The sequence below is a fragment of the Arachis stenosperma genome, chromosome 1 (genome assembly GCF_014773155.1).
Source record: "Arachis stenosperma cultivar V10309 chromosome 1, arast.V10309.gnm1.PFL2, whole genome shotgun sequence".
NCBI lineage: Eukaryota > Viridiplantae > Streptophyta > Magnoliopsida > Fabales > Fabaceae > Arachis > Arachis stenosperma.
In genome coordinates, this window is record NC_080377.1 from 108183406 (window position 1) to 108211262 (window position 27857).

Genomic DNA, 27857 nt, shown 5'->3' on the forward strand with positions numbered 1-27857 from the left:
CTGTGAACCTTTGCTGCACTTAATTTCCTTACAGTTTGAATTCTAATTGCTTCTAATTGAACTTCTGTTCTACTGAGTGTTGCAATTCAATTTCTCTTGCTTAAATTCTGAAATCCCTGTCCTCAAATCCCTTTTACATTCAAGCAATTTATATTCCTTGCAATTTAAGTTACTGCAATTTACATTTCTTGCACTTTAAGTTTCAGTCATTTACTTTCTTGTTCTTTAAGATTCAGTCCTTTTACTTTCAGTTTCTTTTAATTTCTGCAATTCTACCCTTCCCCCTTTACATTTACTGTTATTTACTTCCTGTTAAACACAAATCACTCAACCAATACTTGATTCGCTTGACTAAATCAACCACTAAACTAAAATTGCTCAATCCTTCAATCCCTGTGGGATCGACCTCACTCATGTGAGTTATTATTACTTGATGCGACCCGGTACACTTGCCGGTGAGTTTTGTGTCGGATCGTTTTCCGCACATCAACTATATGTCTTGAGTTCGATTTATTTAGAAATGAATTATTTTATCATTTGAATCACTGAAGGAAAGTATTATGTTCTAATATTGATTTTAATATAAAAAAGACTTTTTGCTTTTGGTTAGACTTAAAGGTTTTGTTCAGAGGAGCTTTTAGTGATTTTAAAAGAAATTAGACTTTGACTGAATAATTGCGTTTGTGACATTTGGAATAAGTTAGAGAATTGGTTTTAAGAAGGAACCTGAGAGTGGTCTTAATTTAAATGAATCGGTTCTGTTTCAAGTGAATTGGGACTTGTGACTTTATAAGATCTGGTTTTATAATAAACTCTATTTTTATCTGCTTAAACCAAAGATCTTTGATTTTAAGAAGTTCAATGAATTTTTAAGAAAATGAGAAAGGTTGCCCTTCCCTAAAGTCTTGAGAAATTTTATTATCGAATCCTATATTAGGATGAATGATTTTGAGTCCTTCAAAGGAGATTTTTAATTTGGCCTGGTTTTGAAATTTTGGAAATATGATGCTGAGTGTGACTTTGTCTTAGAAAAGAGAAAGTTACATTTGAGGGAAAGTGGCTATGAGCCTGAAAAGATTTGTGAAATGGGGATTTTAAAGCCAAGGTTGGAAAGAATTAATTTGTTTAATTCTTTTTTATTCCAAAGAAAAGTGTATTAAGAACAGTGATTTATGGCTTGAATGATGATTTTATGAATTTGATGATGTTGGATGGTGGAAGTGCTATTTTGTTATGAGCCGAAATGGGTTTGTATGATAATGAATTATGGCTGATTGTGGAATATGTTATGAGCCAGATGGCTGACTATGGATCATGAATTTAAGCCGGATGGCTGAGATGATGTTGATTTATGGCTGGGAATAAATGCATATATGCTGAATTATTGATATTGTGAATGTTGAACTTCTAATTATCTGAGATACGAGTTTCCCTGGGTAGAAGCAGTGGCTGGCCACCACGTGCTCCAGGTTGAGACTCAATACTCTGCTGACCCTATGTCATAAGTGTGGCCGGACACTGTGAAAGTTTAGGATGAGCTTGCCCCCGTGAATATACACCAGTGAGGGTGTTGGATGTGATTTATGATTATGATTGTGAATAACTCGAGTTGGGGATGCACGACAGAGGAACAGTCCAATGGTTAGCTACCAGGACTTGTCGGGTTGGCTTTATAACCGACAGATGATATCATCAACCACTAGGACAGGCATACATCATATGCATCTATGTGACATTGTTTGGGTGTGCATATTGTACTTGGTTTGCCTTTGTGATTACTTGTGATTAACTGCTAATTGTCCTACCTATCGTAACTGTTTGTTTGTGCTTGAACTTTCCTATTTGTGTTTGCGACTAAGACTCTGTTGGATTGTGGTGATTGGTTGTTGTTTGGGTTGTTTGGGCCTAGAGCCATGATTGATCATGAGGAGGGCCAAAGGCCATGTCTGGTTGATGTTTCTGGTTTAGAAAAGTATGAAAAACTAATTTGGTTCAATATAGATGAATCTCTTGAAAGGCTTTTGAATTTTTAAGAAAATGAACAATTCCTCTTTCAGAAAATATTTCAGATTTTCCTTTTATAGAAAACCTTTACTTTTGAAAAGATGCATAAGGCGGTTATTAATCACTGTAACGGTTTTACCTTCACGTATCCTATTATAGTAATTCCCAAAAACCCTCTACTGAGAACCCTTTCGAGGATGATGTTCTCACCCCCTACAATTTTTTTCTTTCAGGATGTGGATGCAGAAGTCACGAAGAGTCTATCTAGTTGTTGTCGTGATGCTTTGTATTGCTTTAGTTATTATTTATTGATCCCTCGCCTTTATCTTTCAACATTTTGTAAGAGGGATAGGAATTGTATTAGTTAACGCTTGTATAATTTTTTATATATATATACATATACATATGTATGTACTCTTAGGGAGTTTTGTAAGTTGTATGGTATGCATGGATGTACGTTACCTAGCAAGAGTATTTTGGAGCGGTATTGCACTTTAAAGTTTTAAACAAGCTCATATTTTAGTATTAAATAGTATAAGAGTCGTCGTAATATCCGATTTATCAGAGTGGCGCAGCTGGAAGCGTGACTTTTGATAGTTAGGTGATGACATGTCATCATGTCATATTTTTCTATGCTTTTTCATACAAGAAATTGATGGTTAGTGCTTAAATATTGCATTCTTTTGTGCTTAAATGGTATATTTCCTTGATCTATTGATTTTATAAATTTTATAGAAAATAAATGAAAAAAGAAGTAAAAAAGCACAAAATAAGCTAAAAGCGTGGCCCAAGACCATGAAATCATGGCATGCATTAATGCTTTATGCATGCAATTAATTAATAATACCATCATGAACCATGCAATATCAATGCAATGGCATTATTAATGAATGAAACGCAATTGGCAAATCATGCATTACTAAGTAATATAATGCATCATGAAGCAATGAAGCATATCATAGTTATCAAACCCGGACCGGACTGGCCGGTTCGACCGGAAAATCGATGAACCGGACTCTTAACCGGTCCGGGTTAAGTATCTGACCGCTTTTGCTATTGGCCCGTGACGAACAGTTTGACCCGTGTTGAACCGATCAAACCCGGATTGAACCGGTCAAGTTAGCCCGAGCGGGTCAATGTATCCGCGCCTCTACGATGCGCTAGCGGTGTGCGAGATCACAATAGGAGACTACCTTTTTGTATTAATCATCCAAAAAGTAAGCCAAGGTTCGAATTGAGGCTTTTCCCAAGTTAAAACGCAAGTAATCCACTAGACTAGTGTTTGCTTTGTTAAATATTATGTTAATAATTATATATATATACTAAAACAAAATACCTTTTATTTACCAAACACTTATCATCCTTAAAAACTAATAATATCATATTAAAACAATTATATTGTAAAACATTATTTTTATTCTTCAATAATAATATTGTATTTATTTGTTTTTATAATTTAATTTTAATATATTAATATTATAAAATATTTTACACAGTTATTCTATTATATTTCTTATTTTAAATAATTATTTATGCAATTAATATATAAGATAATTATTTTTATTGATGTAGCGTTATTAATATACTTGTGAAGATATATATTTTAAATTTTAACTTTGATTTTAATTTATTTTTATAATTTTATTATTTTATTTAATTATGACTGGGTTAACCAGGTAAATGAGTGACCCCCCGGTTAAACCAATAACCCGATAACCCAATCGTATGACCGGGTTAATTACCAATTCGGTTCTGATAACTATGAAGTATATAATCATTAATGCCAATGGATGAAAGCTTACGTTAATGCATAATTGGCATTATTAATTAACAAAGCCAATGAATGCATGCATTATTAAATCTTCTTTGCCAAAGGCGTTAAAAGCATGCAAAGCCCATCCATGAATGAATGCTAAAATGGCATTACTAACTAATAAAGCATGCATGCATTTAATTGAGAATGAATTGAATGAATGTAACGTTAATGCATTAGTATTATTATTAAAACCATGGAAGCATGCATATAATATTATTAGGAAAAGTATATGGAACCAACTAATAATCAGTCAAGAATGGAACAACATAATTAATTATAATTAGTTTTATTAATTTATAATTTAATTTGTTTTTTAAATTATTGTTGACCACATTCAAAACATGAGGGAAAATACGCTAGTGATAAGAGAGAATCACAGAACAGATGCTTTGATCATTCATTAGTTGGTTCCATATAATTAATTATGTTTTATTAATGCGTAACACATGAAACATAGAAATCATATCCAAAACCATCCAATTTACAAGAAAAAGAAACATCCGTGTGCCTATCAGTAGCAACATCCGGTTAAAGTCACCGGTGCCTCTGGTTTACCAGTTGGCTGATTCTTGACTTATATAAAGTTGGTTCCCTAGCATTGTTGATATTATAAAGTTTGTGCAAATCTCAGTTTCTACAATTCTTTGCTACACTTTTCTTTCCTATAAATGTACCTTCTGCAACCTTGCATTTGAAATTGTTGAGATCCAAATTTACTTTTCTTGCAAATTCGCAATTCTGTTCTTCTGAAATTTCACTTTTCCATTCGCACTGAGCTTGATTTACTCTTCTTGCAAGTTTAATTTTCTGTAATTTCTCTAAGTCAAGATTTATTGCTTCTTTTAATTTCCAGCACCCAGCCCCCTTTACAGTTACTGTAATTTACCTTTCTTGTAATTTAAGATTTTGCCAATTTACATTCCTTGCTCTTTACGTTTCTGCTCATTTACTTTTCGCAACTTAAAATTTCTTGTCATTTACATTCTGTTGCTTCAAATTTCATCCAATTTACCAATGTTAGCTTGACTAGACTAATCACTCACTAAAGTTGCTTGATCCATCAATCCCTGTGGGATCGACCTCACTCTAAGTGAGTTTTACTACTTGATGTGACTCGATACACTTGCCGGTGAGTTTGTGTGGAAATCAAATTTCCACCCATCAAGTTTTTGGCACTGTTGCCGGGGATTGATTTAGATCGACAATGATTAAGTGGGTAAGAAGTCTAGATTAAGCATTTTCTTTGTTTTTGTTTTCTATTTTAAGCTGATAGCAAGGTGTTTGTGTTTTTGCCTCACTAAGCAAATCTCATTTGAGACATGAATTTCAATTTTCATTGGTGTTATATTTTACAAAATTCAAATGGAGTTCAACTCATCTTATGATCAAATAAATTTTATGGGATATCACCCACCATCACCAATCTCTAATGGTGGCTGGGAATATCAACAAGAAATCACAAATTCTGAGCACTCCAATCAATGGAGATATGCTTCAGAACCACAAGATGAGTAAGAGAATCGTATGGGATACTTCCCACCACCACAAAATGATTCATGTCATTATTCAAATGGTGGCTGGGAGTATCACCAAGAAATGATAGATGATGAAGTAATTCACATGAGATATGATCCAAAACCACAAGATGATTTATGTCATCATCCTCATGGTAGCTAGGCATATCAACAAGAGTATGAACAATCAAGTGAAATAAACTATTTTCCAGAGCCACAAAGTGACTCATATTGCTATGATACTAACATAAATTGTGGCTGGGAAGGGAATTTCAATGTTTCATCTTCTGTTCATCAAGGAACATCATCATTTGATTGTGCTGTCAATACATACATGGAAAATTGTTCCCCAATGCCACAAGATGATTCATACCGTGATGAATTCAATAATTTTCAAGTTGTTCTTGGGAGAATCAAAACCAGAAAGCATTTGACAATTCATACTCCACTTATCAAGAGCTGTCATCACTTGAGCAAACCTTTAATTCATTCATAGAAAGCTATCAAACCTCACCTTCCAGTTTTTCATTTAAAAATTCTTCATCACTTAACTATCCCTTGACACAAAATCTCTTCCAAAACTCACAGTCCACACAAACTTCCATGAACCAAACCCTCTCAAGGCTTGAAACCATGCTTGAAAAATATGAAAGGGAAGCACAGAGATCCTGGAATGACCAAGAGAACTCCCTACAAAACATGGAAGTGCTGGTAAGTCAAATGTTGAGTACAAAAGAGGAAGTGGAAGAACACAAAAGTGAGGAAGACAATCAAGGAGATCCAAACTCAAGTGAAGCAGAAAGTTGCATAGAAGAAGGGCTCATGGAACCACCATTTCAAAAGGCTTTTAATGAAGATAAAGCTCCAACCATCACGCAACCACTAAGTACTGACATCCAAGAAGTGAAGGCAACTAACAAGAGCACCAATCCTACCCCTGATCCAGCAAGCAAGCTCAATCAGGCCATTTATAAAAAGAAGCTTGCTGAGAGGAGACCAAGAAAGGGGACATTAGCTGGTTCATCTCTCCCCTTGAGGTCATTCCTCTTAACAAACTGGAAGAAGAGGAAGAAAGTGAAGAACAACATGTCAAGCTAATGACACTAAAAGAGCGCTTGTTGGGAGGCAACCCAAACTTAGGTAACATGTCATTTCTCTGCTTGGTTTATTTTCTTTCTTTGCTGTGTTTAAAGTTCAATAAATTGGCATATGATTACATTCTAAGTTTGGTGTTGTCCTGCAATATTCTGTTTTCAATCTCTATGGATGATTGCATCAAATCTGAATTGAAAGTTTCACACTAAGATTCTAAGTTTGGTGTGCCACTTATTTCCTATGCAATCTATTCAGCAGTACCACTTGTCTGCATAATCATAATGCCTTGTAGTGTTATCCTTTTTTTAGTTAGACAATTTTAGTTTTCTCTTTGTTTTAGTCATTTCCTTATTTTTAATGTTTTCTGTTATTAACTGTTTTTGTTAATACATCACCAAGAAACCGTTATTCATGATAGATCCTTGGCTTGGTGATTGTAGTTAACATATAACGGTTCCCTTGTTTAGTTTTAGTTCAAATAAATTGACAAATGGTTGCATTCTAAGTTTGGTGTTGCTATGCAACAAAATTTAGTTCCAATCTTTACTGGATACTTGCATCAATTTCAAGTAGTATAAGTGTCACTAAGTTTGGTGTGCCACTTACTTTTTTTATGCAATGTATCATGCACACCCTCTATGTTTACAATCACAATGTCTCTGTTTCCTGTGCCTTGATTGTTATCTTTAATTCTGCTTGCTTAAAACACATGTGTCACTAACATTTCATTGTGTAAGACATTCATGATCCATGTTAGCCCCATAGCCATTGTTCTAATTGTTGCTTAAGGATGAGCAAGCATTCTGAGTTTGGCAAGGGAAAGGGAAGAATGGAAGGAAAAGGATAACAGTAGAGAAGGTGAATTACAAGGATGTAAAGTTCCTTTTCCTCTCATTTGTTTCCAGCACTTTAAATTGCATGATTGTCTTTATCTTCTCTGTATGCATGTGTGGTATGAATAAGCATAGCATGAATTTTGATTTGCAACATATTGCTGTGACATTATGACTACCAACTTGAGTTTTGTGATTTCAAAAGCAATAAAGCATCATGATCATAAACAAACAAGGAATTAAAGAAGAACTTATCATGTGCATACAAGTACTGGAAGGCTAGCATGATTAATTGTTGCTCAATTACATTAGATTTTATTTAATTGAAATTTTCATCTGGGACATTTTGTGAAATCTTTTGAAATCATGAAAACCTTGAAGAAGCAATTACAAATTAAAGCAAGAAAAGAAAAAGGGAAAGAATGAGGAAGCTGAAGGCTCTGAGTACCAATGACAATTTCATTTTTTAAGTACTTGTGGTGTTTATGTATCAAGCAAAAAGCTTGAATACAAAATACTTAGAGTCAAGGTTAGGCTCAAGTGCAAAAGCACTCCCTCAAAACTCAAGGCTCTGAGCATCAATGATTAGAGAGTTAAGAAAAGAAACAAATGAGCTTAAAGAAGTCTTCTAATTAAATGCTTGTGGTGCTTATGTATCAAGTGGTAATACTTGAAAACAAAGCATTTAGAAGTCGTAGCTTTGTTATCAACTCATGGGGTAAAATAACCAAAAGGAGAAATTAATAAGAAAATCAAAAGCTTGTTTTAGGGAAGAAACATGAGGAAAAGATTTCATAAAATGAGCTAGATAGAAGCATCAATCATTTACATTTCTTTTGAAGATTGAGCACACTTTGGAATCTTAGGCCACGCTTTTAAAAACGTGGCCCATAACCATGAAGCCATGGTATGCATTAATGCCTTATGCATGCAATTAATTAATAATGCCATCATGAACCATGCAATATCAATGCAATGGCATTATTAATGAATGAAACGCAATTGGCAAATCATGCATTACTAAGTAATATAATGCATGCATGAAGCAATGAAGCATATAATTATTAATGCCAATGGATGAAAGCTTACGTTAATGCATAATTGGCATTATTAATTAACAAAGCCAATGAATGCATGCATTATTAAATCTTCTTTGCCAAAGGCGTTAAAAGCATGCAAAGCCAATCCATGAATGAACGCTAAAAGGGCATTACTAACTAATAAAGCATGCATGCATTTAATTGAGAATGAATTGAATGAATGCAACGTTAATGCATTAGTATTATTATTAAAACCATGGAAGCATGCATATAATATTATTAATACTAAGGCATTAATGAAAGCTGACGTTAGGATTTTTGCTAGTAAAAAATTTATAAAAATATTCGCATTGTAAATATAGATTCTAAACCAACAGAAATCCCTTCGTGCAAACGTTTTGGTTGTCACAAGTAATAAACCCCTTTAAAATTGATAACCGAGTATTTAAATCTCGGGTCGTCTTCTCAAGGAATTGCAGGGAAGTATGTTCTTATTATTGGTTATGGATATTGTAAATTTGGGGTTTCAAGAATGAGGAATGAATGTGGCAAATAATTTAAATGGCAATTAAAATAAATAAATAACTGTAAAGCAAACTTTTCGCAAGGTATGAGAAATTGGAAGTCCAGACTTAGTTATTCTTGTCAATAATAATAAAAGTTGAATCTTAATTCCACTTAGTTGACCTTTGCTAAAGCAAAGGAAAGTCAAAGGACTAATTAATTTGACCTTCGAATCCTATTTATTTCCTAAGAAAAGATTGGGATTATTGAAGTTCAGTTCAATTAGCAAAGATAACAGTTATCAATTATGTTGAGCTAAGATAACTCCTGAGTTACTAATTTCTTAACCAAGACCAACAGGTGTAGAAAGCTAAATTAAAATTATCAATATCTGGAATACCTCAAATTCATTCAAAGTAGTAAAATCTAACATGGAAAATATTCATAAGCCAATTGGGGAACATAAATCAAACATAAATAAAAGCTTAAGTGTAAATAAAAATAGAAGAGAAATTAAATAGTAAACGGAATGTTGAACCTGTAATGAAGAAGTTGAAATCCTAATCATAATCCTAATCTTAAGAGAGAGGAGAGAACCTCTCTCACTAAAAACTACATCTAAAACTAAAATTATGAATGATGAGAGCCTCCTTATGAATGGATGTATTTCTCCACTTTATAGCCTCTAATCTGTGTTTTCTGGGCCGAAAACTGGGTCAGAAACAGCCCAAAAATCGCTAGAGAAGAAATCTGCCACGCCGGTTTTTCGTCACTGCGACGTGGCCGCATGGAGCACGCGGTCGCGTCGTCTAGCGCCAGGGAAACTATGGCATATTACATATCAAATCGAAGCCCTAGATGTTAGCTTTCCAACGCAACTGGAACCGCGTCATTTGGACCTCTATAGCAAAAGTTATAACCGTTTGAGTACGAAGAGGTCAGGTTGGACAGCTTTGCAGTTCCTTCAACTTCTTGTATTCCTTCCACTTTTGCATGCTTCTTTTCCATCCTCTAAACCATTCCTGCCCTGTAATTCCTGAAATCACTTAATACACATATCAAGGCATCTAATGGTAATAAAAGAGGATTAAACATAGGAAACTTAAGGCCAAAGAAGCATGTTTTCAATCAAAGCACATAATTAGGAAGGCAAATGTAAAACCATGCAAATAGTATGAATAAGTGGGTAAAGAGTTTATAAAATCCACTCAATTGAGCACAAGATAAACCATGAAATAGTGGTTTATCAACCTCCCCACACTTAAACATTAGCATGTCCTCATGCTAAGTCAAGAGAAGCTATAAAGATAAAGGGGAATAGTAGAAAGTATGAAATGCAATCCTATCTATATGAATGCAACTAAATATGAAATGCTTCTACCTACTTGGTTAAAAATAAATAAGTTCTCTAAGACAAACGTAAATCAGATTTCACTAATTCAAATTATACAATAAAAGACAAGTAAACTTGTAAGAAGATAGCTCATGAAGGCAGGGAACATAGAATCAAGCATTGAACCCTCACTGGAAGTGTATATCACTCTAATCTCTCAAGTGTATAAGGTTATTCACTCTACTCTTCTCTAGTCATACTTTCTAAACCTTGTTCTTCATTTAACCAATCAACAAATATTTAATGTACCAATGCAAACATCATGAGGTCTTTTCAAGGTTGTAATGGGGCTAAGGTAAAGGTAAGGATATATGTATGGCCAAGTGAGCTTTATAAATTGAATCTTTAATTATCCTAAGCTTTCACCTAACATACATATACTCTATATAACTCTAGTTCATGCCTAGCTACCCAAAATTTCCACTTTTACATCACATACTCATGTATCAACTTTTTCTTTTTAATTTATCACATGTGCATTGATTTTTCATTAACTTAACATTGGGGTAATTTTGTCCCCTTATTTATTTATTTATATTATATATATATATATATTTCTTTTTTCTTTTTCTCTTTTTTTTTGAATCATAAAAGCAAACATAACTTATCAATGCACATGGGTTCTCCATTATTTTTCTATTTTGGTTTTTCATGAGTAGGTTCCCAAATTCCCAATATTCAAATAGATTAGAGACATGATACATTCCCTTATTAACCCATGTTCCCACAGTTTCCCCACACTTAGTTGATACATAATCTCTATCTTAAGCTAACCAAAGATTTAATTTGGGATTTTTACTTTTGTTTTTCTACTTAAGGCTAGTGATGTGGTTATAGAACAGAAGGGGATTAAAAGGCTCAAGGTGGCTAACAAGGGTGATGTAAAGGGTAGGATTATTTGGGATAAGTGAGCTAAAATCAAATAATGGCCTCAATCATATGCAAACATGTAAATACACTAAATATTGGACATATAGAATGGAACAAAATAAAGATTGCAATCATAGAGAAGAAAAACACACAAAAATAAAATTTTATGGTTAAATAATGTAACCATACAATTAAGCTCAAATCTCACAGGTTGTGTGTTCTTTGGCCCAAAAACCATGTTCCAAGTACAACTTCAAACAAATTTAAAACATAGAAAATTTTAATTTTTAATTTAAATTAGTGAAATATTATAAAGTCTTGAAAAGAAATTTATTACTTCAACCAAGTGGTGGTAAAATATGCACAAAATTTAACTATAATGCAATCAAACATGCAAATGCAAGAACTAACTACAGATAAGTTTAAACATTGGTGTTGAGTCAGAAAATAACTAACCCATGGAGATCGGTATCGACCTCCCCACACTTAAAGATTGCACCGTCCTCGGTGCATGCTAAGATGTATAAGTGGACGGGCTGCTCCAACTCATGCCTTTCGCTATAGATTGTGCAGATTGACTTGTCTATCTCCCCATGTAAATGTCTTCCAGTTCCCTTCCGAGTGGCCATCCTGAAAGAAAAAGGGAAGAAAAGTAACCCAGGAATAAAGATAAGAAAATAAATAAAGTATGGGTGGGTTAATGCCAATTGATAAGGGTCTCATTTACATGGAAGCTTCAACATGTACGTGAGAAAACAATAGAAGCCATGGCATGCCAGTGGTACAAAATGTACAACAATGGGGAAGAGAGTGGGTAATGAAAGACAATGTAAGTTCATGTCAATGCAAAAGGAATACAGGTATCATAAAAGATTGATATTGACAGAAAAATAGCATAACCCAACATTGGAAAACAAGTCACTAAAAATTATACCAGAAAAGATGCAACAGTTAAATAAGAAAATCAACACCAAAGGAAAAATAATAAATTAGAAAAGAAAAGAAAAATATGCACTAAATTAAAATACAACGAATGAAATATGCAAATAAATAAAATGAAAGATAAGAAGAATGAGAAGGGAAAGAAGTGAGTAGGAAAGGAGGGAGGGAAAAATTAGAATTGGGGAAGAAAAGATAAGATATTTGGCATATTAGGTTAAGGTGTGCAGCGCAAGCGACGCAGACGCGTGGGGCACGCGGTCGCGTGACTTGCGTTTGAAGTTAATCGACGCGGTCGCGTCGGTCACGCGGTCGCGTGACATGTTTTATGCTACTGGCGCAAGGGCAGCCTCGCGCTCGCACAACTCTCTGTTCAAAATCATTAATTGCCAAATATTGGGTGACGCGATCGCGTGGGGCACGTGGTCGCGTGAGTGGCCATTATGAGGATATGACGCGGTCGCGTCAGTCACTCAGCCGCGTGGGAAGAATTGTGTGTTTAGCACCAATCCAACACCACTCTAGCACAACTTTCGGTCGTGCACCTTTTCTACGTCGAATTCCAAGGCACGCGGCCGCGTGAGTGACACGATCGCGTGGGAGGCCAGTGTTCCCACTCGACGCGGACGATTTATGCCACGAGCACGCCTCCAGCCACGCTCTCGCGTGACTCTCTGTTCGATTTCTCTTCTTCACAACGCACATGTAACGTAGACGCGTCAGCGACACTGCCGCGTCGCGTGCGTGCTTTTTTTTATAATGCAGTATGCAGAATGCAATGCTAATATGAATGTTATGCAAAATTCCAGGTTCAATACAATAAAATAAAATAAAACTCGAAAACAAATAAAACTAAATAAAAATGAAAAATGAAGGATCATACCATGGTGGGTTGTCTCCCACCTAGCACTTTTAATTAAAGTCCTTAAGTTGGACATTGGAGGAGCTTCCTGTTATGGCGGCTTGTGCTTGAACTCATCCTGAAATCTCCACCAATGTTTGGAGTTCGAGTAGCCTCCGGGGTCCCAAACAAGGCGCAGAAAGCCTTCAAGCAAGTTAAAGCAAGTGACAAGGCCCCAAGAGTGTTAATTTCTAGAGTGAATTCCGGGGTCCCAAATCTTGCTTTTGCACCCATCTTCTTGTTGAGCAATACTGTTCCAGCCGGGTGGTAAGTAGTCTGAATTCTCACTGAAGCAGCCAAACAACTTCCTAGACCCATTCAGTCGAGCTTTACACCAACCTTTGCATTTAAACTTTGAGCACACAACCATGTTGAACCTTGCTTGACAATTCTTACCACTGGCCATCTTCCTCTTACTCTTAATGCCATAAAGAGCTCTAAGTTGACCATCCGTCTCCAGTAGCCCATATTCAAGTGGAATTAGAAAGCTAAGGGATATGAATTTTACCCACTTGAATGTTGCGAAGGATGATGGCAACTTAGGGGGAGGGGTCTCCAACAACTTTGGCAAGGTGATTCCAAGCTCCACTCCCTTGTGCTCTTTGACAACGTCCACCTCTTTGCAAACTTCTTTAATACCAACCTCTTCCTCTTGGTAGCTTTTTTTCGATTCAATCTTTTCTTCATTACTCACCAAGGGCATGGGAGGTTGTGTTTCTTCTTCTTTAATCTCCATCTCTTGATCAACTTCTTCCAAGTCTTCAACTATGATATGCTTTGGAGGTTGTACACCCTCCTCAACATCAAATGCAACCGTCTTGGAAGGAGGCTCTATGTCTTGACCTTCCCATGGAGATTCAGCATCTCCTAAGTCTTCAACCACTTCTTCTTCTTCAATAATTCCGGCTTCCTCCACTTGTTCCAGTACAAAGTCATGCTCCGTACTGTTCACTGGAGTTTCTAGTATCTCCTTCATGCTACGTTCTTCATTAGATTGTCCACATGAAGCCATGGGGGTTCCTTGAGTGTCCGAACGTCGGGAAGCTAATTGATTTATCGCTTGCTCCAATTGACGAATGGTTGCCTGAAATTGATCCACTGTTTCCTTGAAATGATCCTTTGTCTCTTGATGCACTCGGCTTTCATAAATAGGATCATAGTGCTCTTGGATTGATGGATATGGAGATGGTGAATATTGAAGTGGTGGTTCTTGTGAGTAATTGGGTTGGAATTGGGGTGGTTCTATATATTGGTATGGTGGTTGAGGGTTAGGGTCATATGGAGGTGAATGGCGGAAAGGGGCTTGTGAGTATGGTGGTCCAAAGTCATGTTGAGGAGAGGGTTCATAGGCATATGGTGGTGGTTGTTGATAGTCCATTGGAGGTGGTTGTTGCCATGAGGGTTGATCAAATCCTTGTGGCTACTCCCATCTTTGATTGTTCCAACCATGGTGCATGTTGTCATTATAATCTCCTCTTCCTGCAACATAATTATAACCAGACTCATAGCCAAAGGGGTGAGAGTTCACAGTAGTGAGAGATAATAAAAACAAAAACTAACAAAAAAAGAATTTTTTTTTGAAAAATATTTACAATAACTAATAATAAGGCACACGTTTGCAATTCTCCGGCAACGGCGCCATTTTGACGTTAGGATTTTTGCTAGTAAAGAATTTATAAAAATATTTGCGTTGTAGATATAGATTCTAAACCAACAGAAATCCCTTTGTGCAAACGTTTTGGTTGTCACAAGTAACAAACCCCTTTAAAATTGATAACCGAGTATTTAAACCTCGGGTCGTCTTCTCAAGAAATTGCAGGGAAGTATGTTCTTATTATTGGTTATGGATATTGTAAATTTGGGGTTTCAAGAATGAGGAATGAATGTGGCAAATAATTTAAATGGCAATTAAAATAAATAAATAACTATAAAGCAAACTTTTGGCAAGGTATGAGAAATTGGAAGTCCAGACTTAGTTATTCTTGTCAATAATAATGAAAGTTGAATCTTAATTCCACTTAGTTGACCTTTGCTAAAGCAAAAGAAAGTCAAGGGACTAATTAATTTGACCTTCGAATCCTATTTATTTCCTAAGAAAAGGTTGGGATTATTGAAGTTCAGTTCAATTAGCAAAGATAACAGTTATCAATTATGTTGAGCTAAGATAACTCCTGAGTTACTGATTTCTTAACCAAGACCAACAGGTGTAGAAAGCTAAATTAAAATCATAAATATCTGGAATACCTCAAATTCATTCAAAGCTGTAAAATCTAACATGGAAAACATTAATAAGCCAATTGGGCAACATAAATCAAACATAAATAAAAGCGTCAGAGTAAATAAAAATAGAAGAGAAATTAAATAGTAAAAGGAATATTGAACCTGTAATGAAGAAGTTGAAATCCTAATCCTAATCCTAATCCTAAGAGAGAGGAAAGAACCTCTCTCACTAAAAACTACATCTAAAACTAAAATTGTGAATGATGAGAGCCTCCTTATGAATGGATACATTCCCCCACTTTATAGCCTCTAATCTGTGTTCTCTGGGCCGAAAACTGGGTCAGAAACAGCCCAGAAATCGCTAGAGAAGAAATCTGCCACGTTGGTTTTTCGTCACTGCAACACGGCCGCATGGAGCACGCGGTCACGTCACCTAGCGTCATAGCCACTATGGAATATTATATATCAAATCGAAGCCTCAGACGTTAGCTTTCCAATGCAACTGGAACCGCGTCATTTGGACCTCTGTAGCAAAAGTTATAACTGTTTGAATACGAAGAGGTCAGGCTGGACAACTTTGTAGTTCCTTCAACTTCTTGTATTCCTTCCACTTTTGCATGCTTCCTTTCCATCCTCTAAACCATTCCTGCCCTGTAATCCCTGAAATCACTTAACACACATATCAAGGCATTTAATGGTAATAAGAGAGGATTAAACATAGGGAACTTAAGGCCAAGGAAGCATGTTTTCAATCAAAGTACATAATTAGGAAGGCAAATGTAAAACCATGCAAATAGTATGAATAAGTGGGTAAAGAGTTGGTAAAATCCACTCAATTGAGCACAAGATAAACCATGAAATAGTGGTTTATCAAAAGCACTTATTAGTAATTCCATGAACGCAAGGCAAGGAAGAGCGTTCAATTAATAAATGCTAGCGTTCACAAAGCAAGCATTTTCGGGCAAGGTTCAAAAGAAAAGCAAGGCGCAGCATTCACAAGAGGGGCAGCCAAGGCTCGAAGAAGGAGACCAAGGAAGCAAAGGAGCGCTATGTTCTATTCTCTTCACTGAGCGCTGAGGAAATTGGCACCAAGTGAAGCAGTCAAGGTTCGAACGGGGAACCTCACACCAAGTGTAGCGCTAGGGGTGGGCATGGTTTGGATTTTTATAAATCCAAACCAGATCCATTTCCGAACCAGTTTTATGGTTCATAAAACCAAACCAGAACTGGATTGAAGAGAGAAACCGGTTTTAAACCGGTTTGAAAAAATAAAAACCGGTTTTACTTATAAACCGGTTTTAAATCCAATTTTACATATAAAACTGGTTTTAAATCTGGTTTTTTTTAATCCATATCTAAAATCCGGTTTTTTTTTTTAAATCCAAATCTAAAATCTGGTTTTTTTTTATAAAATCTAGTTTTAAAACTAGATTTTTGAAAATCCAGTTTTAAAACCAGTTTCTTCAACCAAAAATCCAATTTTAAAACTAGTTTTTAAAAATCCAATTTTCAAACTAGATATTTTAACCAAAAATCCACTTTTAAAACCAGTTTTTAGAAATTCAATTTTCAAACCATAATTTTTTTAAAAGTAAAATTAATACTAAAGTCATTTTAAAGTGTATAGGTTTATTACAAGTTTACAACTAGACCCGATTCAAATTCCAATTATTTAAACAAGATTCAATTGTTGCTCCTATAACCTTTCATAAGAATAACAATTGTTATTGTTATGACTCAAGCCTATGGAGAGAGTAGCCCAACCCAAAAGACTAGATATTAAGTTGGAGCTTAATGACTTCAGTATTATATTTAGCTTACTTGGCTACTTGCCTAATCCAGGACCCGTAACACTCTCCCTGTCTAACTGCAAGATTCAAAACCTACTCAAGAAGCATCGTCAAAATCATCTGCTTATCAGCTTGTGATTCTTTCATTTCTTTGATCAAATGCCTATATGCATTGTTTCTAAAACAAAGTTACCGTCTCATTTTTTCTTTAGGGATATGCAGCCTAGTATATCTAATCTAATCATGCAATTAAACATAGATTCAGAACTTCCCTAAACAACAATAACATGAAATAAAACTAAGATTCATATAAAAACCAATAAATAATAAAACCAACCATCCATCTACAAACTAGGAAACTTAGGCAACTAAATTCGAGACAGCTTAAACTACAAAGTTCTTAGAGTTTTTTATGCAACCAACTTGACTTCTTAGAGTTTCAGGACAAATTAGTTCTCTTATCACTTTTCATCATTTAATCTCAGCCCCAAGTGTTTGATTAGCATTCAATCATCACAATATAAAATCACATATTCAGAAGATCAATTAAACATTCACCACACCATAATCAAGCACAAATCCAGCAACACAAACTCAACCAATACAGCTTCATAATATATAGTTAATTTTTGCAGTATGGCTATTAAATTATAGGAAAATTATATGATGAGTATGACTTGTTGAACATTTGCTACATGATAAACTAACAATACAAATAAGGAAAAATAAATGCACGCATAAACAAAAAAAGCAAAGGTACACGTGATAAAACTATAAAAAAGATAATATAATATTTGAGATAAGTCATAAAATTGGAGAATTTGGTCTAAGCGTCCAACCAGTTCAATTAGACCAAAATAATGAGTTTTGGAAGAGGCTTCTATTGCTTCAAAGTTGGACTGAACAGTTGAAGAGTATACAGATTCTAAAATTTCTATTCCAACAGTTTCTCATAAAATTCTACATTTGATATGGCATTAACACAAACACTTGATATGCATAACAGCATAAGCAATCAAACCTTGTTCAGTTTTTCAAATTGATGGAATGGAACAGAACAGAAAAGGACAAGGAAGCACCTTTGGCAATTTCAACTATATAATCACAAATATAGTAAATCCCTATCTACCACTCAATTCCTTTTTTCAGATGATAGATTCACTCTGTGGTTCTTCTCTATTGCTTCACAACATTTCAATCTACCAAATTAATTTACTTAATGGTAAAACTATCTAACCTTGAGGGAACCCAGAGAATGGAGAAGAACAGAGCTGGGTCACGGCGAGAAAAGGCGGACGACGAAACTGCGGATGGCGGAACAGAGCAGTGGCACAATGCACTTGTGGTGATGGTGGCAGCTACGAAACTGCAGTGCCAGTTGCCTGCTCCGGTGTCGGCTGCGGCGGAGGAGAAGAGGTAAAGGAGAAAAGGACTCGTGCGAGAAGTGTGATTGGTTCACGGTTCACCAAATCATAAATTCAGATTTAGGGTTTTTTGGAGATTTGGATTTTAATCTGGATCTAGATCCGGATCCGGATTTAAAATTGTTTAAATGGATTGGATTTAAAACCAAATTATAAAATAAATTTGGTTTGGTTTGAATTTTTTTTGTTTAAAACTAGTTTTTTTTAATGGTTTGGATTTGGATTTGGATTAAAATCCAAAATTTGGATTTTTTGCCCACCCCTACAATCATGTAGCGCTACGTTGCATCTTCCAACTGAGCGCTGAGGAATTGCAAGCACGCAAGGGAAGCATGACAAGGCATGTAGCGCTCAGTTCACTAACCAAACTGAGTGCTCCACTGGAAGTATGCCCCAATCTATTTTCAAACAAATGCCTCCTGACCCAAGTTTTACAAAATGCACACTGATTCAATTAAATCAAGCTATCCGGACCCACTCTTCTTCAAATCCAAAGCAAGCAAAGTCTATTATCAACACTCAAAGGCACAAGAGATAGTTAGAATAGGAATTTTATTTAATTGTAATTTATTTTTAATTTCAAATTTATTTTTTTTATTTTGTGAAGCCTATATTAAGGCATCTGTTTCATTTTCAAGGGAGGCTGGCTCTGCTAGAGAGCAATATGAGTAGGAGTAGAACAGAAAGCTTTCTTTGATACACTTTTAATTTTCTGCAATGGTCATTTTTCAATATTGAATTCAGTTTGTGCAAATCTCAGTTTCTACAATTCTCTGCTACACTTTTCTTTCCTGCAAATTTACTTTCTACAACCTTGCATTTGAAATTGTTTAGATCCAAATTTACTTTTTCTACAAATTTGTAATTCTGTTCTTCTGAAATTTTACTTTTCCATTAACACTGAGCTTGATTTACTTTTCCTGCAAGTTTAATTTTCTGCAATTGCTCTAAGTCAAGATTTATTACTTCCTTTAATTTCCAGCACCCAGCCCCCTTTACAGTTACTGCAATTTACCTTTCTTGTCATTTAAAATTTTACCAATTTACATTCCTTGCTCTTTACGTTTCTGCTCATTTACTTTCCGCAACTTAAAATTTCTTGTCATTTACATTCTGTTGCTTCAAATTTCATCCAATTCACCAATGTTAGCTTGACTAGACTAATCACTCACTAAAGTTGCTTGATCCATCAATCCCTGTGGGATCGACCTCACTCTAAGTGAGTTTTACTACTTGATGCGACTCAGTACACTTGCCGGTGAGTTTGTGTGGAAATCAAATTTTCACCCATCATTAGGGTGTTACAAAAAAGATTAAAATTATGAAAATGGCGATAATGATAATTGACCTGACTGTTACAAATTTGACCTTATAACTCAGCATTATGATGAATAAATCGACTCTCTACGTTATAACTCGGTGATATGCGTTATGATCAGATTTAATAGACTACATTTTGGAATAAAAACATCTGACCATACATCATCATCCACTAAATTCTAGTAACTGCTCTTCAATACATATGACCAACAGCAGCGTAACTGACCTATTCTATGCCACCTATAAAGGTATGATATTTCATCCTTAAAGGATAGAGAAAATTCTCAATACTAACTTAAGCTTCGGAGTGCCTTTGCAAGTACATTCCCCCCTTTGTTCATACTCTCCATGACTAGACATCTCCTTAAGCAAAAAGCTCAGACTTCCCTAAAGTTCATAGATCGACGTTGAAGGAAACAACTCAGCGTCGATTCCCAGAAGACGAGCTACCCTCAAGGTTTCCAAACAAGAACAATTGGCACCCACCGTAGGGTCGAGAATATAATCCCTTCCCTATTTCATCGGCCTCGATGTTTTTACCTCCAGCCATGGCTGAGCAACTCCCACCTACACCTTCCGAACTTCTTCAGATGGCAACCGAGTTACAACAAGCCAACCAGCGCATGGCGGAAGAGAACCAATGAATGGCGAACCAGATTGCTAACCTAAATAATGCTCGGATTGAAAACAATAACAAACGTCAAGAACAAATCGAAGAAGCCGAGCATTGATAAACCACTATTTTACGATTTATTTTGTATTGAATTGAATGGATTTTATCAACTATTCTTACATTTATTCATATAAATTGCATGTTTTTAAGTTTCCTTCCTAATTTTGTGCTATGATTGAAAACATGCTTCTTTGGCCTTAAATTTGCTAATTTTAATCTTCTCTTATTACATTCGATGCCGTGATATGTTTGTTAAGTGTTTTTAGGGTTTATAGGGCAGGAATGGCTTAAAGGATGGAAAAGAAGCATGCAAAAGTGGAAGGAACAAAAGAAATTAAGGATTTCAGAATCTGGTAGTGACACGCACGCATGGACGACACATACGCGTGACTGGTGCAGAAGACAAATGATGCGCACGCGTGGCTGACGCCTACGCATGGCTAGTCCCGAGTTCAAGCGACGCGTATGCGTGACAAAGCGCCATGTGCCTCACTTACGAGAAAACATTGGGGGCGATTTTTGGGCTACTTTTGACCCAATTTCAGGCCTGAAAATGAGGACAAGAGGCAGCAGAGTGAAGCTGGAAGGAGAAATATTTCACACATTAGGTTTAGATGTAGGTTTCTAGAGAGAGAGGCTCTCTCCTCTCTCTAGGTTTTAGGGCTTCTTTTAGTTTTATTTCTTCTCAAATTCAGATTTTTATCTTGCTTTAATTTAGTTTTCTTCTACTTTTATTTGTTCAAGTACTTTAGTTTACCTACTTCTCTTGTTGATTTCTTTATGTTGCCTGATGAGCGGATATTTTATACGCTTTTGGGGGTAATTTCATGTAGAATTTAGTATGTTTTAGTTAGTTTTTAGTATAATTTTATTAGTTTTTAGGCAAAATTCATATTTCTGGACTTTACTATGAGTTTGTGTGTTTTTCTGTGATTTCAGGTATTTTCTGGCTGAAATTGAGGGAGCTGAGCAAAAATCTGATTCAGGCTGAAAAAGGACTGCGAATGCTGTTGGATTCTGACCTCCCTGCACTCGGAATGAATTTTTTGGCGCTACAGGAGACCAATTGGCACGCTCTCAATTGGGTTGGAAAGTAGACATCCAGGGCTTTCTAGCAATATATAATAGTGCATACTTTGCGCGAATATAGACGACGTAAACTGGCGTTCAACGCCAGTTCCATGTTGCAGTTTGGCGTTCAGCGCCAGAAACAGGTTGCAAGTTGGAGTTCAACGCCAGAAACAGGATACAACCTGGCGTTCAACTCCAGAAACAGCCCAGGCACGTGAGAAGCTTAAGTCTCAGCCCCAGCACACACCAAGTGGGCCCCAGAAGTGGATTTCTGCACTATCCATCCTAGTTTACTCATTTTCTGTAAACCTAGGTTACTAGTTTAGTATTTAAACAAATTTTAGAGATTTATTTTGTATCTCATGACATTTTTAGATCTAAATTTTTATACTCTTTGATGGCATGAGTCTCTAAACTCCATTGTTGGGGGTGAGGAGCACTGCAGCATCTCGATGAATTAATGCAATTATTTCTGTTTTCCATTCAAACATGCTTGTTCCTATCTAAGATGTTCATCCGCGCTTCACTATGAAGAAGGTGATGATCCGTGACACTCATCACCTTCCTCAATCCATGAACGTGTTCCTGACAACCACCTCCGTTCTACATCAGATTGAATGAGTATCTCTCAGATTTCTTAATCAGAATCTTCGTGGTATAAGCTAGAATTTATGCCGGCATTCATGAGAATCGAAAAGTCTAAACCTTGTCTGTGGTATTCCGAGTAGGATTCAATGATTGAATGGCTGTGATGAGCTTCAAACTCACGATTGTTGGGTGTAGTGACAGACGCAAAAGGATCAATGGATCCTATTCCGACATGATCGAGAACCAACAGATGATTAGCCGTGCTGTGACAGAGCATTTGGACCATTTTCACTGAGAGGATGGGAAGTAGCCATTGACAACGGTGACGCCCTACATACAGCTTGCCATGGAAGGAGCCTTGCGTGTGTGGAGAGGAGGACAAGAGAAAAGCTGAAATTCAGAGGACAAAGCATCTCCAAAACTCCAACATATTCTCCATTATTGAGTAATAATTACTTATTCCAAACACTTTCACTTTTTACAATTAAATTCAAAGAACCTTATTGGCATCCTGACTAAGATTAATAATATAACCATAGCTTGCTTTATACCAACAATCTCCGTGGGATCAACCCTTACTCACGTAAGGTATTACTTGGACGACCCAGTGCACTTGCTGGTTAGTTGTGCGGATTGCAAAGGTGTGATTGCAATTTCGTGCACCAAGTTTTTGGCGCCGTTACCGGTGATTGTTCGAGTTTGAACAACTAAAGGTTTATTTTGTTGCTTAGATTAGGAATAATTTATTTTTGTTGCTATAGAGTCATCAAATCTGAGTCCTTTATTTTCTTTTCAAAAATTTTTCAAAAATATTATTTTTCCTTATTAATTTTTAATTTTTATGTGATTTTAGTTTTATATTTTAAGTTTGGTGTTAATTGCATATTTTATATTTTCCTTTAAATTTTTGAATTGCATGTTCTTTATTTTTCCTTGATCTTCAAATTGTTCTTGTCAAATTTTCTTGTTTGATCTTTGGTTTTTCCTATTTTGTGTATTTTTCGTGTTTTCCTTGTGCCTTTTCAAAATATTAGTTTTCAAAAATATATTTTTTATATACAATATTAAAACACATTACATTTATAGCTCAGTTGGCTAGAGCGTTGGCTTATGTTCTTGGCAATTGGGTATCTTCCTTTTAAAACTTTTTTCAAAAATAATTTTTCTTTGATTAAATCTTGTGGCAAACCTTAAGTTTGGTGTTTTCTTGTTAATCTTTCTTTAATTTTTGAAAATTTTATTGTGGTTTCCTAAAAATTTTAAGTTTGGTGTTCTTCCTTTTGTTCTTGGTGTTCTTGTGAATCTTCAAGGTGTTCTTGAGTCTTTCTTGTGTTTTGATCTTAAAATTTTTAAGTTTGGTGTTCCTTGGTGTTTTCCCTCCAAAATTTTCGAAAACAAGGAGCATTAGATCTAAAAATTTTTAAGTCTTGTGTCTTTTGTGTGTTTTTCTCTTTCATCATAAAATTTAAAATTCAAAAAAAATATCTTTTCTAACTAATTTTAAGCAATATTTTCAAATTTTTTTATATAAAAAATTCATATTTCAATTTCAAAATTTTTCAAATCTTATCCTTTTAAGATTAAAAAAAATTATATCTTTTTCGAAAATATCCTAACCACTTTCCCTCTCCTCACTCTTTCGAAAATCTTCATAAAATATTTTTAAATTCTTTTTTTATTTTATTTTCATTTTTATTTTTATTGTCGTCTTTATTTATTTTATTTTATTTTATTATTTCGAAATTTTTATATAATAAAATAAATAAAATAAATTCACATCATCTCCCTTTCTCCATTATGGACTTAAGTGGAAATGAACAGTCCAAAAGGACTCTGGGGTCATATGCTAACCCCACTACTGCTTTATACGGGAGTAGTATCTGTATACCCTCCATCGGAGTCAGTAGCTTTGAGTTGAACCCTCAGCTCATTATCATGGTGCAGCAAAGTCGCCAGTACTTCGGTCTTCCACAGGAAGAACCTATAGAGTTTCTGGCATAGTTTTTACAAATTGCTGACACAGTACATGGTAAGGAAGTAGATCAGGATGTCTACAAATTATTACTGTTTCCGTTTGCTGTAAAAGACCAAGCTAAGAGGTGGTTAAATAACCAACCTAAGGACAACATAAAGACATGGAAACAGCTGTCAGAAAGATTCCTGAATCACTATTTTCCTCCAAAACGGATGACACAGCTAAGACTGAGCATCCAAGGCTTCAAACAAGGAGATAATGAATCTCTTTATGATGCCTGGGAGAGATACAGAGAGATGCTAAGAAAATGCCCCTCTAAAATATTTTCAGAGTGGGTGAAGTTAGACATCTTTTATTATGGGCTTACAGAGAAAGCTCATATTTCTCTAGACCACTCATCTGGTGGATCTATACATATGAGAAAGACAATAGAAGAAGCTCAAGAGCTTATTGATACAGTTGCCAGAAATCAGCATCTGTACCTAAGTAGTGAACCTTCCATCAACGAAAAGGCTAAAACAGTAACTGCTAAACTCAGTCCTACAGAACAAGTTACTGAATTCAATCAGCAACTGGATTTTCTAACAAAACAGCTAGCCGAATTCAAGGAGATACTACAAGAAACAAGAATGGCTAATATAAATATGGAAATATAATTGAAGCAAACAGAACAGCAATTATCAAAACAAATAACAGAAGAGTACCAAGCAGTTCAATTAAGAAGTGGAAAAACATTAAATACCTCACTTTAAGGCAGCAGGAAGCCAAGAAATGAACAGACTGCTACCCAAAATCCCTCTGAGGACAATCAGAGCCCAAAGAGGAATAATTCTGGCACTCAAATGCCAGAAATTGGGTGGGAAGCTGGCGTTGAACGCCCAACCCATGCTCAGTCCTGGCGTTCAACGCCAAAAACAAGCAAGGAATTGGTGTTGAATGCCCAAAGGCAGCACAGTTCTTGCGTTCAAACGCCAGAAACAGGTAAGGAGTTGGCGTCTAACGCCACTCCAGCTTCCACCCCTGGCATTCAAATGCTAGTGGAAAATCAGACACATACAAGTGCTGATAGCAACCCCTCTAAAAAGGCTTCTCAATCCACATCTGTAGGCAATAAACCTACAGCAACTAAGGTTGAGGAATACAAAACCAAAATGCCTTATCCTCAGAAACTCCACCAAGCGGAACAGGATAAGCAATTTGCTCGCTTTGCAGACTACCTCAGGATTCTTGAAATAAAGATTCCATTTGCAGAGGCACTTGAGCAAATACTCTCTTATGCTAAGTTCATGAAAGAGATCTTAAGTCATAAGAAGGATTGGAGGAAAACTAAAAAAGTCTACCTCACTGAAGAATGCAGTGCAGTCATTCTGAAAAGCTTATCTGAGAACCTTAAAGATCCCAGAACCTTTATGATACCATGCACATTAGAAGGTACTTGTACCAAGCAAGCTCTATGTGATCTTGGGGCAAGTATTAACCTAATACCTGCAGCTACTATCAAAAAGCTTGGGTTGACTGATGAAGTTAAACCAACCCGGATATGTCTCCAACTTGCTGATGGCTCCATTAAATACACATCAGGCGTAATTGAAGACATGATTGTCAAGGTTGGGCCATTTGCCTTTTCCACTGACTTTGTGGTGCTGGAAATGGAGGAGCACAAGAGTGCAACTCTCATTCTAGGAAGACCTTTCCTAGCAACTGGACGAACCCTCATTGACGTCCAAAAAGGGGAAGTGACCTTGAGAGTCAATGAGGACGAGTTTAAGTTGAATGTTGTCAAAGCTATGCAGCATCCAGACACCCAAAATGACTGCATGAGCATTGATATTATTGACTCTCTGGTAAAAGAGGTCAATATGATTGAGAGTCTTGAATCAGAGCTAGAGAATATTTTAAAGATGTTCAGCCTGATTTGGAGGAACCAGAGAGAATAATAGAACGTCTGAAAATCCCTCAGGGAGAAGAGAAACCTCCCAAACCCGAGCTCAAACCATTACCACCATCCCTGAAATATGCATTTCTGGGAGAAGGTGATACATTTCCTGTAATCATAAGCTCTACCTTAGAGCCACAGGAAGAGAAAGCACTAATTCAAGTGCTAAGGACACACAAGACAGCTCTTGGGTGGTCCATCAGTGATCTTAAGGGCATTAGCCCAGCCAGATGTATACACAAGATCCTATTGGAGGATGATGCTAAGCCAGTGGTTCAACCACAGAGGCGGCTGAATCCAGCCATGAAGGAGGTGGTGCAGAAGGAGGTCACTAAATTACTAGAGGATGTGATTATTTATCCTATTTCTGATAACCCCTGGATAAGCCGTGTTCAAGTCGTCCCTAAGAAGGGTGGCATGACAGTGGTTCATAATGAAAAAAATGAACTGGTTCCTACAAGAACAGTTATAGGGTGGCATATGAGTATTAATTACAAAAGGCTCAATACAGCTACCAGAAAGGATCATTTTCCTTTACCATTCATAGACCAGATGCTAGAAAGACTAGCAGGTCATGAATACTACTGATTCCTGGATGGATATTCAGGTTATAATCAAATTGCAATAGATCCCCAGGATCAAGAGAAAACAGCATTCACATGTCCATCTGGAGTATTTACATACAGAAGGATGTCATTTGGTCTATGCAATACACCTGCAACCTTTCAAAGATGCATGCTCTCTATTTTCTCTGATATGGTGGAAAAATTTCTGGAAGTCTTCATGGATGACTTTTCAGTATTTGGAGACTCATTCAGCTCCTGTCTTGACCATCTAGCACTTGTTCTAAAGAGGTGCCAAGAGACTAACCTGGTTTTAAACTGGGAGAAATGTCACTTTATGGTGACTGAAGGAATTGTCCTTGGGCACAAAATTTCGAACAAGGGAATAGAGGTGGATCAAGCTAAGGTAGAGGTAATTGAAAAATTACCACCACCTGCCAATGTTAAGCCAATCAGAAGCTTTCTGGGCATGCAGGATTCTATAGGATGTTTATAAAAGATTTTTCAAAAATCGCGAAACCTCTGAGTAATCTGCTAGCTGCTGACATGCCATTCATCTTTGATAAGGAGTGTCTGCAGGCGTTTGAGACTCAGAAAGCTAAGCTGGTCACATCACCAGTCATCTCTGCACCAGATTGGACATTACCATTTGAACTGATGTGTGATGCCAGTGACCATGCCATTGGTGCAGTGTTGGGACAAAGGCATGACAAGCTTCTGCACGTCATTTACTATGCCAGTCAAGTTTTAAATGATGCACAGAAGAACTACACAACCACAGAAAAAGAGTTACTTACAGTGGTTTACGCCATTGACAAGTTTAGATCTTATTTAGTAGGATCAAAAGTGATTATGTACACTAACTATGCTGCTCTTAAATATTTACTCACAAAGCAGGATTCAAAACCCAAACTCATCAAATCAAGAGTTTGATATAGAAATAAGAGACACAGAAAAGGGACAGAAAACCAAGTAGCAGATCACCTATCCCGAATAGAACCAGTTGAAGGGGCGTCTCTCCCTCTTACTGAGATCTTTGAAAACTTTCCGGATGAGCAACTCTTTGCCATCCAGGAAGTGCCATGGTTTGCAGACATTGCAAACTACAAGGCAGTAAGATTCATACCCAAAGAGTACAGTAGGCAGCAAACAAAGAAATTGATCACGGATGCAAAGTACTATCTTTGGGATGAACCATATCTCTTCAAGAGATGTGCAGACAGAGTAATTCGTAGATGTGTGCCTAAATAAGAAGCACAGAAGATCCTCTGGCACTGCCATGGATCACAGTATGGAGGACATTTTGGAAGTGAGTGAACAGCCACAAGAGTCCTCCAATGTGGCTTCTACTGGCCTACTCTCTATAAAGACTCCCGAGTGTTTGTACT